General features: G+C 31.1%; 1 protein-coding gene across 1 annotated transcript in view; it reads right to left on the bottom strand.

Moving 5' to 3' along the window:
• Positions 1–19,751, bottom strand: part of LOC129971469 (putative extracellular sulfatase Sulf-1 homolog) — a 90,893-nt gene extending 71,142 nt beyond the window's left edge. Inside the window, exon 1 of the mRNA XM_056085265.1 lies at positions 19,597–19,751. The gene's annotated coding sequence lies outside the window, so the exon portion shown is untranslated. The remainder of the gene's footprint in view (positions 1–19,596) is intronic.
• Positions 19,752–20,150: the final 399 nt, after the last annotated feature.

Below are 20,150 nucleotides of genomic sequence, written 5' to 3'. Positions count from 1 at the left end.
GAAAACAAAAATTACTTAGAAACTCATTATATAACATTCATCTATTATATATTCATTTCATAACAATAAAAGCAAATGACTCAGCAAATGAAATTTATGCGGAAAACTATTAGAAAGAAATTTTCAAAATTATTTTTCCATGAAAGTGCCACAAATAAATAGGTTGTAATTCATATAATAATTACATCATTTTGACAAAAAGTAAATTTAAGTATATACTTCAATCCGTAAAAAAACTTATCACAAAAGAGCGTAGGGAAAAAACAGGCGCAAATAAAAGAGATCATTGCTCTGAAAATCGGTTGTAACGGCCTAAGACCCACTTCACGCTCGACGTTTCAACCGACAGTTTTCAATCGTGCAGACGGCTGTATCAAATCTACAGGACGATGAAACGCCATCTTCCGTATAATTAGGGATTGCAATACCGGTATACCGGGATACCGAATACCGGTATTTCGAGCCATTTGTACAATTTCGTAATACCGGTATTCACAAGTTTAAATACCAGTTTTTCGGTATATACTAGAAATTTTTAAAATTGTCTCCACTATATGTTCAGATATCGCGAACATAGCAATATAGTATATGTTTTTATGTCTCCCTAACGGGCGAAATTAATTAGCTAATTAATGGCTTAATTAATTGCTTAAATCTAAATTAGTGAAACATTGATTATCCCTGAAAGAAAATATTGTAACCATAACGACTGATGGGGCAACAATTATGAAAAAAAGTTTAGGAGTAATAGATGTATTATATCAAAAAAATGAAGAACAGAAGAATCCAAATACTGTGGATATAGAAATTCCGGATTCCAACTTTGAAAAGAGTAAGAGTGAGAGTGATATTGACAATGTAATTGTTGAAGAAGATATTGATAATGAGGATGAAATATTAACCTATCAAGAAATGCTTCCTATAATTTATAAAGTTCGAAAAATTGTTAAGATATTTAAACGTTCCCCTATAAAAAGGATATATTACTAAAATATATACTAACTGAAAATAAAACAGAATATATGTTAATATTAGATTCTAAAACACGTTGGAACAGTTTACTCCTAATGATGGAACGATTTTTGAAACTGAGAAATCCAATCCAAATATCCAATAATCGACTTAAAACATGTAAATTAATTTTTCAGATAGTGAATTCGACTTAATATCCAGAACTATATCAACTCTAATTCCAATAAAACTGACTATTGAGGCATTATGTCTGAGAGATTCTAATTTATTAACAGCTAATGCAACAATAAATTTCATGTTTCAGTCATTGAAAGAACAGCACACATCACTATCTGAAGAATTATATATTACATTGAAAAATCGCACAGAAGATAGGCATACCGAAATAGAAAATGTCTTATGGTATTTACATAATTATAATGATTTAAAAAAAAAAAAGAAGAAAAGAAAATGACCAATTCAAATCTGATTAAGTTTAAAGTAAATTTTCTTAAAATTTTTTACCCACAAACCTATTCACATTCAGAAGAATTCGGTTCAATTATCGAAGATTATGATGTCACTACTGTCGATAGTGAAAAGGAATTGTCTCTTGAACAAAAATTAGAATTAGCGATAAATAAAAAAATTTAAACGAACCAAAATACAATACAGAAATCAGCTATATCCAAAATCATCCGACGAGAAATCGATTTATTTTATTTGAAGATTTAGAGATAGATACTTGGAAATATATCGCGACTTGCTAACAGTACCACAAACTAGCGTAGATGCCGAAAGAGCGTTTACGACAGCTGGTAATTTTTACACAAAATTACTTTTCAGGCTTAATTACAGTACAATTGATGCATTATGTTTTTTAAGATCACATTTCAAAACTTTGTAAAAGTACCACAGACTGAATAGTGATATTTACACTTTTTTTGTGATTTAAATAAATAAGATGTTTCTTTACTTTTTTGTGATTATATACTGTTATAATTTATAAGTTATAAATTATTTTTTGTGACATTTACACTCTATAACAAAATTGGCAAATAAAACAAAGAAATACCTGTGTTTTCTTTCTTTTTCTAAAATTTCTAATACCGGTATTAAAACCGGTATCCCGGTATTAAGATTTAAAAAATACCGAATACCGGTATTAAAATTTTGGTCCGGTATTGCAATCCCTACGTATAATGTAAAAAGGATCTATTCACCCCTCTTCTTAAGTTTACCACCCACTATCTACCTCATGGAGAAAAGAAGACAAAACTTTATTTCTTTGAAAACAAGTCAAAGTGACTAAGGTGAAATGGGCCTAAAGATAATTAAGTTTAAACTTTGTGAAAAGTGCGTGAGTATATGTGTGAAAGGGTGGATCTAGTATCATTCCAAAAGATAAATATATCTTTTTTTAAGAGTCAATGTCGGAAAAAAAATGATCAAAGGCAAGCCTTTCCCAGTAATGGGTCAGCAAACCTCTGTTAAAACATGATACCAAATCTACCAGATTCCCTATTCAATCTCGGTAGTTTGTACGGGTAAAGTTTCATAATTTTGCATCACAGAAAGACATCTGTATGAATTTTAATGGCAAGACGAAAATGATACTAGACATAAGACTCGTTTTCGTACAGATTAAAATTTGGAAGATTAAATAATCGCCTATTACTTTATTTCCAAAATTATAAAGATATGCATGCTGTTTTTGGCTACTTAAAACATTAACAGAGTTTTGGGGAAACTAGCGGGGGTGGTCTCCCCGAAACTCTCTCACATATTCACGAATAAATGATTCACCCTCCCCTTCTTCCTCATATAACTGTGGACCTTGGGTAAAACCAAGAATGCCTTGCAAGACAATGGCGAACAATAGTTGCGAAATATTCATCTTTGGCGACAATCTAATCGTTTGGCAACATCTTTAACAGTTCTTGTTGTGTGCGTATGATTAATTCCTCACATGCGATTCCTGTAGAAGTATCCGAAAATCGAATGTGTATTTTGAAAGTCTTTTTTTCTAACAAAATGGAACCAAAATTTGGCACACAATTAAAATTGTAGTAACAAGTTCAAATACCAAATTTCAGAAATTTAAGTCATTGCATTTTAAGTTATTGCATTTATAATATTTCGCTCAAAATTTGATAAGAATCCACATTTTAGATGCAATTTTCCTGATATATGGCAAATTTTATATTTGTAATTATCGTGTTCCTTATACTCAGACAGACAAACCTCCTCTGGAAATCTACAAATGTGGTGTTAAGTCTATATACCAAACTTTATCTGTCTAGTTCAAAGTATTTAAGTTATCGTATTCATAGAAGATAACATAATTTGAAAATCGAGTTTTTCGAGCTCAAGGAGATCTAAAATGTAGAGAATCATTAAAATCTCGAGTTCAACTTTTCCCCCCTGCCATTACAGTACTTCGCATACGAGAAAGTAAAAAGAAGGGGATAAGGGGATGTGCTGTAGATAAGTCTAATTACTATTATTCAATCATGTGATAGTTCAATAAAGATATTATGACAGATCAAATCATCTCAAATAGTTTCAAGTTCCGCAAAAGTTTGTTTTAAAAATCTGGACCAGTTTGATAAAGACTTTCGTTTCTTTGTATGTAATTACCAATGGCATTTCCCCCGCTGGTATGGTATGGAAGTTTGGAGAGTGTGGTGCCAGCTCAGATGTCGTCCTTGTCATCTAACCGCAGTTCAAAATGACGAGGTCCGTCCCAAAATATCTCGCAGTGTTGCTTTAAAACGGGGCGTTAATATAACTAAACTAACCAGGGCCATATTATGAGAATTCGGTAATTACAGCATGCCGAATAGATTGTTAATGAAATAAAAAAAATAAAAAAAAACCCTGCATATTTGAACAAACTCGAATTTTCATATCAATAATCGATACTTTTCATCATAAAATTTTTCATTTAAACAATGTTTCTGAAAATTGCAGTCAGCTGTATTACTAAGAGCCCAAACAACTAAAAGTAAGGTGGACAGACTACCCAAATAATCCTGAATTTGGGATGCTTATTCCAAACTAAAATAAAAATCCTGAGTTAACCCGAATTTTACTAATTGGGAAGTTTACTTTACTTATATTAAGGTCCCGTTTAGTCAACATTAGGGCTGCTGTGAGACGAACCTCGTCATTTTGAACCGCGGTCAGATGATGAGGACGATACCTGAACTGGCACACCCCCTCTTCAATCTTCCACACCACACAAGCGGGAGGACGTTTGGTACCAAACAGATTTAGCGTGCACCCCGCTTACACGACGGTTCTTCGATAAAATTGTGACTCGAACCTGAAACCCTCCGATTCCGTTGCCGGGACCTCACCACAAGGCCACTGCAGCCACGTTACTAATTGGGAAATGCCTTATGTTAAAAATTATCAAAAATACTTTTATTTTTTCGTCGTTATATAAAAAAAGCTTTCCAATATTTGTTTAAAGCGATCAGATGTCCGAATAAACTTGATTTTACGATTCTTTGTCCAATTATATATCCAAGATTGTCTAGAGAGTTTTTTTAATCAAAAAATAGACCAAATTAAAAAGGTATAAATTTAACTAGATTAATTAGACAAGTCATTTTTCTAAAAACTAATTTCTACGAAATACTACATAAAAAATATAAATCACCAGAATATGAACGATAAAGGTGATTCAGTTAAAGAGAAACCATAAAATTATACTAAAATATAACATCTGCCTCTTCCAGATCTTTCTATTTTTTGTTTTTTAAATCCTTGCTTACTTTTTTTTTTTTTTTTTTTGTTTAGGAACTTTAATTTATTTTAAAATGTTTGGTGATTATGCTCATATACTGTTTCTTACCAGATTGAAGCTCTGAAAATCGATACACTTTAACTAAAAGGCATCCTAGTAAAAGTAATTATAATCTTTGATTAAAATGAGAAAGTCATCCAAAAATGCAATACTCTGATTGCTTTGTACAGTCTACCAAAATTATTTTGTATAGTTTGATTTAAATAAAAGTATTTTGTCTCGTTTCTGAGCTCAGTTCAGGACCCAACCATCAAAAGCTATTATTTCGGAATGAGCCAAAAACAAGGAGGTAGTCCGGATCTGAACAGCACAGTTCTATGAAACAAATGAAATCAAAAGAACCAAAGAATTCCCGAAATCAGTAAACAAATCTTGAAGGGAATAACTTCCAATGCAACGTTCCAGCGAACAAAAGCAATTTAATACAGTTAAAATCTTTTCGAAACAGAACTGAAAGTATTTTCTGAATGTAAATTCCATTTGAAAATATTCTTTTAGAAAAATTGTGGTGGTGCACTCCTCCTGCTTCCTTTGATATTTTCTTTTAGACAAATGCAGGAAGAGATAGAAATAAAATCCATTCGCAAAACGATTTCCATTTATTTTCAGAATAAGAATTGTCTAAATATAAAGTAAAATATCATCCATTATCTGAGATTCTGGAAACAGCCTAAACTACTCTTAAAAAACAGGCATTCAAAAAAAATCACATCAGTTTTAGAGAAAAGTACAAAAACCACAAACTGATTTATATACATACATATATATATAATGAATGTAAAGGAACTATTGAGAAGTTTTTACATTTCAATATTGAAAATGATAATACATTTTGGAGGTACATGGCAGACATTCAAAAGAGATAGCTCAATCATGCGAAAAACCATTTTGAAAATTATACTGAACTGTGTGCGAACAAAACGTATCAAAATGCTTCATGAATAAAATTTTGTTCGAATTCTTTAAACCCAAACTATCGATCTGTATCCATTGTGGAGGAAATCTATCAAAGACTGGCAGTCTACTCATATGTCTGAGATTGCGATATTACAAAAAAGCAAAAACTTGAGGAAAAATATTTCCGCATGTCATCTTAATCTTCCATGCAAAATTATAGATTGATATGAAATTTTGGATCAATCTTGTCAAAAGCACTCTGCATCATTCTCTTTCCTATCCAACGAAGCTACACACAAAATGCCCATATTGTGGAAGCATACGAGAAGCTGAACGGGAGAATATCCCCACTGGTAGAGTGTGATTTTAATTCACACCCTTTGCACACATTCGATTAATGTCTCAGAGTGTCCAGCATCGGAAGTGCAGCGCCAAGTACACTACATGTCAATAAATTCTTAAATGATTGGCTCGGTAAAATGAAATAAAAACAGTGAAGATGTTTGTTCTAGCTTCACAATATACAGAAGCCTCTTTGGCTTCAATATATTAGTGACAGCAATTTAGTAAGATTTAAACGCCTGTAGCAGTTCATTTTGCGAAATTGCCTTCAAAGCATGCATCAACGCTCTTGTATGATCAAAATATCATTGATATAATATCTTTTTCATTTCATTTTTTTAAGTTTTCAAAATAAAAAATACTTTAAAATATTCACTGTTCGCCGAGTTGAAAAAATTCTTTGAGTCCCTCTCCACCGAAGAATGTATTATGCATCATTTTGATTTTTGATCATTTTTTTATTTATTTATTTTCATTACGATATTTGTCGTTTTGTTTCACGATCATCTGAAAAGAAAGTCATGTTTCATTATTTGTAACAATCCATTACAAGATAAACGGAATCTATTTCAGGGGCTGAAATGACGTCCTGCAAAATGCACTTCACCTTAATATTTGTTCAATGGTTAAAATGTGTGAAACAAATTTAGCACAGACATTTGCTTTGCCCAAATCTTTAAACGGCAACGATTCGAACCATCCTGAGTAATGGCTTTCCTATCATTTCCAGTGATAATGAGCGACTTTTTGCAACGGAATCTCACATTTGCTCCATTTTCTCATTTTTTTTAAATGAACCAAGTCATCCGGATGTTTACATGCTCTCTTTATCCCTATCTTTTATCACTGCAGTCCAAAAAAGAAAAAAAAAATGTTCTGCCATTTTCTCTTCTTGGATAAAACTTACCGTAAACTTGTTTCATTAACTAGTTAATATTTATGAAGCACTTTTATATCATCTTACTTTGAATTCAATTATAGTTCTTATACCAGTTTAAGAACTCAACATTAAAAAAAATTTTAAAAGAGAAGATTTATTTTTTAATGAGCTACCGTATCATTGGAGCAAGTTTAATAACTGTACCGAATTTCTGGCAGCAGAGAGTCGAGACTTTTATGCATGCGCAATTATAATGATAATTGAGATCTAGCATCCATCTTAAAAATTCTTTGGCAACTATGTAAATGGATGCCGGCAAGAGAGTGCAAACATACCTTTGACAACATTGCGGCGAAAAAAAAGTAAATACGACAAAATCGTATATTTTTTTAATAATCTCGGGTATCTAACTAAGCTTGATCTGCTTATTTTCGTCTAGCTTAACCCTTCTTTCCAGAAAAAAAAAATTCTTATGCCGCAGGAAAGTCTTTGATCTACTTAAATGAGATTCACCTTAAACTTGTTTCATGAACTTGTATATTTCCTAAGTGCTTTTAAATTGTTTTGCTTTGAATTCAATTACAGCTCTTGTTCCACATTAGTAATTCTTCGTGAATAAATTTTACTTCTCTAATGAATGAGCTTATATTATGAATTCGTTTCAAATATGCTGAACTTTTGATAGATAGAACCAATAGATGGTCGCGGTTTATCATGCATATGAATTACAGTGGCAATACCCTAATATGTAGAAGTTTAAGCCGTTTTCAAATGCGTCATGTGAGTAAAAAATAGACCTTGTGCGACTAGCGTAGCGTAAGTCATTAGCCACACACACACACACACACACACAAAAAAAAAAAAGGCGAGAAAAAGGTCCGAGACTTCAAACAGGACCTTCTTTCTGTTCTGGACTTGCAAATACTACTGTTATCAATTAGGTAACCATAAACAGTTACTCGGATCCACACAAAGGCACAAAGAAGAATCTGAATGACCAGACATCGTGACAGCATTGGCGGAAAATATGGTTGAATCCTAAGGATCACAACAAGCCACGGTACAACCTTTCCCGTAGAAGGTATGTCCCATCCTCGGTAAGAAGTAATTGACCCCACACCATTTTTGTACCCACCAGGGAAATACCACCAGAGAGAGCCAACCGCCATTCCGGGGGCTGCTCCTCTCCGTATCTGTGGCGCCTCCCACGGAAACATATCAATCAGGTAAGGCGCACGAACGTTCGGTTCGGTTCCGATTTCCCACCAACACTGAGTTAAATGCAAAGAATCGCTAATTAAATAGTTCGATATCCATCCCGATAATGATATGCCACTGCACAACTGTTATCAATGTATTTCTAGCTGTTCATTTCTCAGTCAACATTTTATTTAAGCCAGAAGGTCCCACCGGGTTAGTAGTTTTGAAATTATCTAACGCTCTTTCAACTATCGCCAAAGACCGTCAAAGATTGTGCAAGAATAAAATTTTGACTTTCAGCTTGAAGGCTTGGAAACTCTAATTGCAATTTATCGAAGTAACACACATTTTTCATTCCTATTTATTTATATATATTTGTTTACATAGCTTAAATGTTACAAAAGGAAAGTAAAACTCGATTTTTCAACGAACGGCAAATTTATTTATTAATTCACAAGTGGCATGAACATGACGTACAAATGTGGGGGGAAAATCGTTACTCCAAATTCGATTGATAGTTGAATACAATTGGGATTCACTTCAATTCAATTTGGATTTAGGATTCAATTTCCCAAAACATAAGATTCAAACTAGCAAAAGATTCAGTTTAAATGGGAAATTTAAAGGCGTATTAATACAATACGCATTTAATTTGGTGAATGAGTTTCTTTCGGCAACTACGAATAATTGTTTGAAATCGGCTGCGATTTACCGGTCCTTCATTTTAAACCATCGTTTGGTAATGCAAATATATGCCACAAATTAATCTCTGCGATTTCTTAGATCACTTGCTTACTTTTTTTAAATGTTGGAAAGTTTTAAATCCGTATCTTTGACTGTTATATCCGCAGGAATGCAAACCGTCGAAAAGAGCTTTGATGTGGTAGAAAAATTATGCTTGGATATACATATAATTGAGTTATATGGCGTAAATCTTGGACGAGTAATGTACACTACAGAAACATAAAGATCATAAGGATCGTCAGTATTAAAACAAAAGACTAGTCAAGCCCATGATCTTTACTTCTTTCTTGATCTTGTTTATTCTAGGACAGTTTTTGATTGCAAAAGAACTCGTCACGATTCTATGATCGGATATTAAAAACAAATCCATGAGTAAAAAAGGAAAGAGAAGGACAGAAATGATCAGAATAATCTGTACTTATACAGGGTGGCCATAAAATAAAGTTCCCTGTTTGGCGGCATCTGTAGCGAAAATGAATGAACGAAATGAAACCTCATTTCATATACAGACTGAGGAAGGCATGGGAAGGTGAATTCCACAGGGAAAAAAAAATCAGTACCAAAAGTTGCCGATAAGGGAAATATTGGCGCTGCTCTCACGTACGAACGAGGAAATTTGCATATCGAGAAGGATTGTGTAAAATTCCTAGTGCATACGCAACATTAGTGCCATTCTTTCCTTGTAAAAATGGAAGAGCAAACGACCTGTCAGCAATTCATTCTTGTATAAGTATGTAAATAAGCAACATGGGCCCTACCTAACCGCAGCATGCTCTACTGGTAAAACTGTTCTACACTAGACAGTGTAATGCCGCGGCTGCTCTTAAGCAAACCTGCATGTCTTGAATCAGAACATAAAACGGCTATTATGAACATTCGAAACCGATATAGTGGAGAATGTCATATACCGTATGCAATATGCTGTACAAAGGAAAGGTCAGAATATTGAAAATTTTCCCACGGTGTCCAGGGGATCCTAATGTTGATGAATAAAAAATCATTTTATGTGAGTTTCGTGGATTTATTCATAATTGTACTCCCACAGCGCCGTATTTCTCTTATCGGCAACTTTTGGTACTATTTTTTTTTTCTGCAGAAATCATTTTCCCATGCCTTTTACAGTCTGCATATGAAATGTGATTTTACTTCGTTTATTCGTTTAGCTGCAGATGCCGTCAAACAGGGATAATTATTTTACGGCTACCCAGTACAAAGGATGAAAGCGAAACAGCAACATTTGATTTTTTTCTCCAGCAAGAGAGGATTAACACTCCAAATTCCAAATAAAATCATCAGTTAAGATTTTTACTGTCGCTGCTACTACAAAAAAAAATCTGTTATTAATGGGCAATGCTTTCTCATACAGAAAGAACATCATTAAAAATGAAGCGAACATCAGCAAATTAGCAGCATGGACAAATCCGATAACGTATCAAAAAATGCTGTGATGGTTTGTGAAGGGTTCCACCTGCGAATACAATAAAACCAAGACAAGCAATATAAAATTACGGAAGTTTTGCTACCTGTTTCCACTCAACATGCGTCTTACGACACAAAAGATATAATCCTGTAATGAAGCATTAAATTGATCCTTAATTTCCTCCCTTCCCCTCCTCCAAACATGCCATTTCTGGGAGAAAATGAGGCAACACCCCAAATATTAAATTATATTAGAATTATATTAAATGAGTTAGCAAAAGAAGAAACCGCTAACTTTTATTAAGTAACTAAAATCACAGTTATAAAATACAATTGAGGAATTACTAGTACTTGAAACTTAAAAGAAGGTGCACAAATTCTACGTCAGGAGTAGGCATTAAGTCGATCGCAAAGCCATTTTGGGGTGACCGCTTTTACTTAAGGCCTAAAAAGCACATGATAAAGGAAACATATTGATGGCGTGCCGGCGAAAAATTTCAAAAATATTTCTGTCGACTTGTGCAAAACGAAGGTACATCAAACAAAGTGGAATATTTTGATGAAATAATAAAACTTCACTCCGATTTCGAGGGACGTTTGCAAGATCGCTTGAGGGAAAGTTTTTCTCTTTCAAAATGGCGTAATTCTCAAAGCACGTAGTTCAGAACCTAAGAATAACTTTTGGAATCTAATGAGCGAAATAAAGTATCCAAATTTTTTTTTAAAAAAATGTTGCAGATTATTTAACATCGTTCTTTGACTCTACCTACTTGTGTGAATCTGCATCTTCAACGATGAATATAATTAAGACAACATACTCTCACAAACGACTACTTAGAATCCAGTGCAAGATTAGCAGTTAGTAATTATATACCGAGATATTCAAGATTGGCGGACAGTATGCAGACTAAGTCTTCTACTAACTACGAGAACTTTTAGATGAAAATTATTTTTTAAGGTATTTTGAATTGTTTGATATTAAATGCATCATTTGATATTATTATATTTGTGGCTTTTATTATTATGTTATCTCGCTATTATTATTATGTTTGTAGTTATGTAGGTAAGTACATACTCCGTATTTATTATTAAGTTATAATAAATACTGAAAACATTTTTTAGCTCACCTACCTACGCCAATGGGTGGACCGCAATACCTTGAAAAAATTCGAAGAAAAATCTGACTACCCCTGTTCTACGTTATGTAAATATAATTCCTATTAAATCGATACCCAATAATATTTAACACATACGGTGGCAAGAAATTTACAGGTGCGCGTGCTAAAACAATCCACTATAAATCGAAGCGGGACTCTACAAAGTATCCAATACCTTATAGAAATAGAAAGAAGATAACTTCTAAATGAATCAATTTTCGACCTACGACAGTCCTCCTGTAAATTGAGTATCGAAAAACAATCATGGTAGCGGATATCATTTCACATCAGTGACAATTGTCCGCTGACATGTAGTAGGTCGTTGGCGATTCTGACGTGCAAGGCACATCTTTCCACTGCAAATGGTTAAAAGTAATGATTGGAAAGGCAACTCATTCGATAGAAACAAGCAAGTCTTGAGATATCATCTCCCAATTTATACTGCAAAAATGAATTAATGTTGTTATGGATCTGCGAAAATTACAGTTAACATTCTAAGGTTAAAAAAAATACACAATTTCAATCCGATTCCATACGTTGCTACATCAAACTCAACATGGTGCGAATGTCTTGCCAAATCACATCAAAGAACAGGATAATGAACACGCCATTTCTGAAAATGAGAAAGCTCTTCAGTAGAAACAATTCCCTCCGTCGGACGAGGATTCGGAGAACGGCATCAAAGTCAAGTGCTTGACCTCAGTTAATTACATCGCAAGAGAAAGTGACAGTTGCATGAGATCCTCGTAAAACCTGTGGATGCAAAATCATAAACTTGACGGTTTTCCATGAAATAATCTGTTTACTGTTCAGAACGAACAGCTTGTTGAAAACGAACTGATTTACGTAACTGAAATGCATATGTTAATGAGGAGATAAAACACAAGGTTCACGAACAAATTTTCGAACACAAAGCATTCCGAATAATGTCCAGCAAACACGCAAACGACATAAAATGAACATGCCGCTTAGATGAAAAGATACTGAATGGAGAGCCGAAAACTACTGCCATGAGTTCCCCTCCACACACACCCTTCTGGGCCGGTTCAGCCTCCCTCCCCCCGATATGACGTAAGCGCATATAGGCGCTAAAAGTACACAATGCATTACGATAACTTTTTTTTAGAGTTGCGAGAAGCCTCTTGGATTCCCAAATTAAATTGACACGACGCGCTTATGTCACGTGAGCATGTACCGATTCCATGCTTCAAATGGTAGTTTCATTTTAACCCTTTGGGTACATTTGACATATAACGTTCCATATTTTTTTTTTTTTTAATTTATGTTACCATTTTTTTTGTAACTCTAATTAGCTTAAGTTATAATCATGTAGCAGTATATAATCTGAATAACAAGAAATAAATGAATTCTTACGTAAAAGCTACTGCCGTCACATGTTCAAAAAATTAAATACGCTTCAAATATAAAAGTAGTTTCAAATTATGTGCAGCCAAAGGGTTAAGCTACAATCATACCCAAGAAAAAAATATGACACATCAGAAAAGAAAAAAAAAAAAAAAAAAAAAAAACGAGAACCCGTCATAAACTAATTGCACGTCATTGTATAAGTATCATTTTAAACCTAAAAAAGAATCAAATTTATAACTGAAATTAAAAGAGGTAATCATATAATTCAAGGGCTTCTGGAAGTAATACAAATAGACAAACATTAAGTTAAGGTCTCGTTAAATCCAGTATTGTGAAGCAGCAGTTTGAATGCATATTAATTAAGCCTGAATGCATATTAATTATTAATTAATGCATATTAACGCTGTCTCTACTTTTTAAATAATGAGGAAAAGTCTAAAAAACATCGATGAATAAATTAATAATTACTCAAAAATAAAAATGTTTCCAATGTACAAATCACTAAATAAATTACACAAATCATTCTTTAGATCGTGCTTAACATTGCCTTGACTTTAATGAAGACAATGAAAAGCATTAAGTCTAACAGATGGGGGGAGGGGGGATGCTAGATCATTCACTCATTAGACAGGGATTTTTGGGGAGGAAAAAGGTCAAGTATCCGCAGAAGTGGGTTACGGTACAGAATGTGTTTCAATGACTTCATCTGGCTACAAAAGCAGATGAGTTTATAATCTCTTGTCTGGCGCAGCATTTCCCAACAATGGAAGGACGAGAAATAAATATTATACTCCCAACAAGCGGTCTATTCAAAACAGAAAAAAGAGATTCGTGTTTTTCTTTGATGGAAGTTCTTCAGAAGTCAAAACCGCAAAAAGCAAGAAGAAATTAATTATAACACCCGATCTTCATCAAAACAGGTGGGCAAATCCATGAAATTACAGCTACAGCAGTCAGTGGTTTTGGGTTGTATCACCCCCCCCCCCCCGCCTAAAGAAATGGAGTTTGCAGTAAAAGAAATCAAATGAATGGAATTCCCAACAAAACGAGTAACTTTCATTAGATTGCATTTTTGGAAAGAAGAAAAGTACTTAAACAAAAGGTTGAAATACAAGCTACGAAACAAGAAATGGGTGAGAATATTTATTCATAATTTGTTTTCTAATAACTAAAGGCAGTAGCATTCCCGCTGTCACTGATCCCAGCCTATGCCAGGGTTCCGTACCGAGCTTTCTAAAGCGTCGATCAAAACCATTTATATCTGTAAAACACTGTTCACTTCTAACATATTCAAAGTTTGTTTCTTCTTTTTTAAAATCAGAAAACATTTATTGCCCTTTTAATTTAATATTGAATAGTGTTATACACAATTGAATTCAGGACTCAAAAAAATTGCTGAAATTTGATTTCGCTAAAATTCCAATAAGACACGGACATATTTAAGAAAAAAGGTTCAGAAACAAAACTTTAAAAAAAAATATTTTATTTCAAATTAGTCAAGGGAAAAATAAATTTTTCAATATTATACTAACAGAAAATTCAAAGGACCACAGGAAAAAAAAATCTAAATAAAAACTCTCGCTTCAGCTAAATAGTTGCTTTCAAATTCGATCGCAAATAAATAGTTGGAAATAAATTCTAATTTAAATTTTTGTAAAAGAGCCTGCTAAGAATGAGAGTGAAAAAACCGATTTAAATTGAATTTTGTTCAAGAAAGAAAAAAAAAACTATTTTAACAAATATAAACAAAAAAAATGATTAGCCACAAGTCATTTATGGAACTCGCGACAAGTCATTAGTGGCAAGTTTCAACACACAGAGTAAGACGAAACAAAATAATTTTGAAGGCAGTTGCCAAATTTATTCAACAATAATATGGATTTTTTTTTTTTTTTTTTTCAGATTTTCTGAAACTATTTCGTAAACAAAAAAAGTTTATTTAATTAGATAAAATAATAAAATTTTTATCGAAATTATTCTTGCGAATAAATACACGAAATTTTATTTGTTTATTTAGCAGTAGTTTTAGTTTTTAAAAAAATGCTATCTAATAAACGAAATCGTTTGTCGATTGAGCAATGGTTTACCGAATAAACCCGCTCTAAGTTGCGTCTCAGACTTAATAAGAACCCAATTTGTAAAACATTAAAAAAACTGTTCCTTGAAATCCATTCATTATATTGAAATTTCAGATCACACAGCCATAAAGTAAAAAAGGGTTGTTAAAAAATGTGATGATAAAAAAGAAAAACAGTTACTAAATCATTCGAAGATAATTGCAAGGATTACATAAGAGAGTTAAGTGCTTAGAGTATCCACTTTCCATAATGTTTTCTACCGTAGGAGAAAGCAACGCAAATGAATGCTACCAACTCGTAAAAAATGGAATATGACAAAATGAAAAATACATTTAAACAAAATAGCATGATGAAAACCGAAAAAACGCAACGATCATGTTCCATTCTTGCAACTCATTAGTTGATTTAATCACCCTGAAAGCTATTTGCAGAAAGAATCAAGGGCCCACTCTATTAAATGTCACCATTTGCAAATGGATGAATATTTTTTTTTTTCCCTCCCTGCTTCAAAACAGAAGCATGAAGCCAACTGCATCAAATTAAAAAATACAAAACTTTAAAAAGAGAAATTATAAATAAAAATTCAGTAATTAATGGACATTTGAAATTATACAAATCAACTTTTGGTACTAGGATTTAAATACAATTTAGCATTCAAGGACATTGCTGAGTACTAAAAGCAAATTGACAGTCTGGTAACCTTCAATTTACCTTATTTTGAAGTTGTAAACAAAAAGAAGTTGCAGGAGAGTTACACATATCAGTACACTACAACAAGTGAATTTCAGAAGAAAAAGCATGAAATGTATTTAATAAACACAGCTTTAAAAATAGTATACTAAAAATATTTTTTGTTATTTTTTTTAATTTATAATTCATTACAATAAATGCTACGAAATCTTAAAATTAGTTCTTCTCACAATCATTTTCAGGTGAACAAAATTAAATTTAATTAATCAACCAATAATTACGTTCTGGAAATAATAATGTAGCATATTGTCATCAACAACATGTAAATATACAAAATTTCAGAGCTCAAGGTCATGAGTAAAAAATCAATTTAAAAAAGCTCATCTTCACAAACTTGAAAGAGATTAACTGAAAATGATAAAAAGAATAATGGGATATAATTTTAAATTTTAATGTAATAAAATTCTGATAAGTCAATCAAATGTATTTAAATATCAAGTGAAATTAACTAACGTAAGAATAGTACATCTCTCTAAAAAATTAAATAATTCAATGAATGCCAATTAGCTCAAAATTCGATCTGAAACTTCAGAAAAGATATTTTGAACTTTGGGAATGTCAAAAATTTCTTCACTGTGAATGTTTACTTATTTGCATATCGTTCTGATGAAGTTTTAAACATCTCACCGAGAGTCATAAAAATAACATATTTACAGAAGTGCAATAATAATAATTTACAGATAATCATAATACCTTACATTTGAAATATTAAAAGCAAAATACACCAAACTATTTTAGACAGATCAGCCATTCAGAAGAATCAACAAAAAAAAAATGAATATAGTGATAAAATCGAAGCCTATCGATATATTTTATAAATTTCAGACTTCTTTCAAATATAGCAATATTTTTATTATTGATATAACAATATTCACAGCAACGTCAGTTGTTAATCCTTTTCCCAACAAATGGGCTTTTTTAACTTCAAGAAGAATTGCTTATAATGGGTTTTCAGTTAAATTATTCAATATAAATAAGAAATAATTATTTAGAATATATTCGAATTTTATAATTTCATTTAATGTTTTGCAATATATTTTAAACTTTTTTTTTCTTTATTCATTAAGAATAATTGGCTTCCCATTCATATCTTACCTGTAATCAATAATACATCTTCTGCTGTTTTGTTGCTCAATTAATGTAGCAAAAAAAAAAAAAAAAAATCAAGCCCTGTTTTAGACTGATGAATGCTAATATAAATACTTTGGAAAGAAAATGTATGCATGCAACATCATTTCAGTGTAGCTAAATGTCCTAATGACCTGGGGATTAAAGCACAGTTTCCCATCATTACTGATTTTTAAAAAGTAAATTCAATAATGGATCAACATCAATTAGATTAAAAATCTTCAGTGTAAATTCTAAAAGAATTCTTCAGACCTAAAAACTGAGAAAAATAAGATCAACCAGTAAACTAATAAAATAGTATTTTTTTAAAAAATAAGCAAGGGTTTTTCAAATAAAACATTTAATCTATTATTTTATTATTCACAGCCTTTTCTGAAATGTAATATGGAATACTAAAGCTTAATACTCATGAGAATATTTCTTTTGTTCAATCATTAAAATTGCAATGTTTTATTATTTAACATTTCGAATGCTGTATGCGTAAATTATTAGAATTTTATCTGACCCATATACTAATGTGTTTTATCTATAATAAGCCAGTTAATTAATAGGATAACAACAATAAATTTATTGCTAATGGGAAAGTTGAGAGTGGGAAACTCCATAAGCAGTCTTAATTACCCTATTATTTATTAACAGTTTTTTTAACTCATATTATTTTTATAATAAAATAATTCATTGCATTAAAAAATTCATTGAACATTCTTGCAATAAGAAAATTAGAAATAAAAACATTGCAATTTTAATGATTATTTAAAACTGATTCTCAATTTTCATATTGAAAAGAATGTTCAATATTCTTTTTTTTATTCTCATTATAATAATAGCTATCAAATTCTGAGATTTAATTACATTATTTCCATCACTGATCTTTAATATACTCATTTTAATAAAAAATTATAACCATTCTCTAAATTATTTTGACATAAGATAAAGATAAAATATTAACCTTATTTCATTTTTAGCTATTCTCAAAATTACCAACTAGAACAATTCATAAATCTGACTTTAATAGTAGCAATATAAAGTTACAATCAAAAAATAAATCAGTATAACCATATAAACAATACTCAACATTTTAAAAAATTATAAAATAAGTAAAAAAAAAAAGACTTAAAATTCTTAAAAATGATTAACGATGTCACCATAATTTTAACAGGTATCCACATTTGAGTATAAAAAAATCTGTATTAACAAATAAATATTACACTTGATTAATAAAAACTAGAAACAAACTTAAACAAAAGTAATTTTTAATATAATTAGCATCAATGGTGTTTTCTAATAAACAATTATTTTATATTACAAAATTATTCATAAATATGGAAAGCAAATTTTATTTGTTTATTGTTACATCACATATCTTTTCCTCTAGTACATTTATTTATTTCTAAATATACTTATACGAGTATACCTAAATTTAAATTTTAATAAATATTTTGTATTCATTGCAATAAAATTTGGCTTTTATGTGTTTAAAATGATTCAAAGGCTTATGCCTGGTTACTTGTTTTACCCCATTAAAATTTTATAATTATTACGAATTATACTTTCTTAAAATGCAACAACTTAAAATGCATTACTTAAAATGCAACAACAAAATAGCAGTTATTTTACAAATGTTAATAGATTTTTTTTTCTCTGAACAAATGAAATTATTGAATTCCCTTCAATTTAATAGTAGCGATGAATTTTCATGAACATTTGACAAAAACCTGTAACATGCATTTAGATATTATTTAATAATTTTTCAGAGCTTACTGAAAATATTAGGGCTATTTAAATACTATTACTATTAAAATTATAAGGAAAAATAGACCAGTCAGCTTTTAAAGGAAAATTAGCATTATTTTTAAAAACTGATTTATTTATTTTTAAAAATTACACATTAAACAATTTTAGGTTTGCAAATCAAATTAGGTGAGTATTATTCATACTAAATTTTGCAAATACATTGATGCTAAAGAATTATTTCCAAATGTAATAATTAGCAAAATGTCTGCTAAATAAAACAATATATAAAAAGTCAATTTTTATAAATATCCACATTGTGTATAAATATTTACATTTACAAATGTCAATGTATATTACGTCAATGCAAACAAATTTTAAGTAATATGCAAATTTAGACAAATATTTATTGGTTTGCAGGAGAAACAAGTAGAATTTTTTATTAGTAGAATACTTTTATAATTTTTGACTGGATACAAGTTATTTAGTCATATAGATAAATTCAACTGGAAACAAGAAAAAAGTAAAGCAAAAAAATAAATACAGACCCTATAAATAGACGAAATAAATTGCACCTTCTAGACAAATTTTTAATGTACTTCTTACAAAATTTACCTTCTTTTCGTGTAAAGTTATATTATTATAATTATTTTAACTATCAAATTCCATATTCCATTAAAAAAAAATCCATTCTATAATAACATTTCATTTTCATCACAAAAACTTCCTGGTCATAAGTTTCACAAACCGGAATAAAATAACCGGAAAACCAAATGAAAATTTTTAATGATCCTCAAAGTAACCGTTTCAAATTTTGAGCAGAATCGACTGTCACACTTCTTTTCTTACATTGTCCAAGCAATCTGCTCATATCTGCTTAATGTTATGATATTTCCACGCATATCTATTATTAGCAACAAGGAGCAGATCGCACAGACCTACGCCATGTGGAAATAATTACCCAATCTAATACATAATTTTCAAAAAACACACACACGTGCCGCAAAATATCACAAACTTGTAATTACAAAAATGGAAATGAGATACAGGTGGTTGTACAGTAAAAAAAAAATACAGATTATCTGTCAATTCGGTAGACAATCCTGCATCTGTTTGTATACAGAATGAGATACTCACAGTGAACTAAAGAGATGAGTTGCGGTGTGTCTTCGCTATAGGAGCAGAAACATCACAATTTTGAGTATTACCATGAACATCAACCACACCACTAGCCGTAAATCTATTACATCTGGACCTGCTTGTTGAGGAGGATCGTGCTGTGAAGCGGCCATTTCGCTCGACGAATGAAAGAAATCACATTTGGCGCTATCTCGGTTCCTTTGGCGAGAAGAGTGGAAATGCAGAAGAAATACAAAGTCGGGGAATAAAAGAAATAAGAAAATCTTTCAGATTATAATTTTTCAGTTAGTCATTAAGAAAAGAAAGGAAAGAACAAAACAGCAAACAATTTCGTTTAATTCATAGCCTAAGAAATTAATGATTTTTTAACAATATTTTATTTTTGCTTGAAATAGATTTAGAAAAATTAAATTAATACAATATGAATGTAATAAAACATTAGTACAATATGAATATAATAAAAAATGAATTTTTAACATAATATATTCAAACCTCATGTGAATTTTAAAAAAACAGTATTCGTTGTCAGTTATGAAAATTTTAGTTTTTTC

This window comes from Argiope bruennichi, chromosome 6 (assembly GCF_947563725.1).
Source record: "Argiope bruennichi chromosome 6, qqArgBrue1.1, whole genome shotgun sequence".
NCBI lineage: Eukaryota > Metazoa > Arthropoda > Arachnida > Araneae > Araneidae > Argiope > Argiope bruennichi.
The sequence above is the reverse complement of the archived record's forward strand: the minus strand, read 5'-3'. Positions and strand labels throughout refer to the sequence as shown.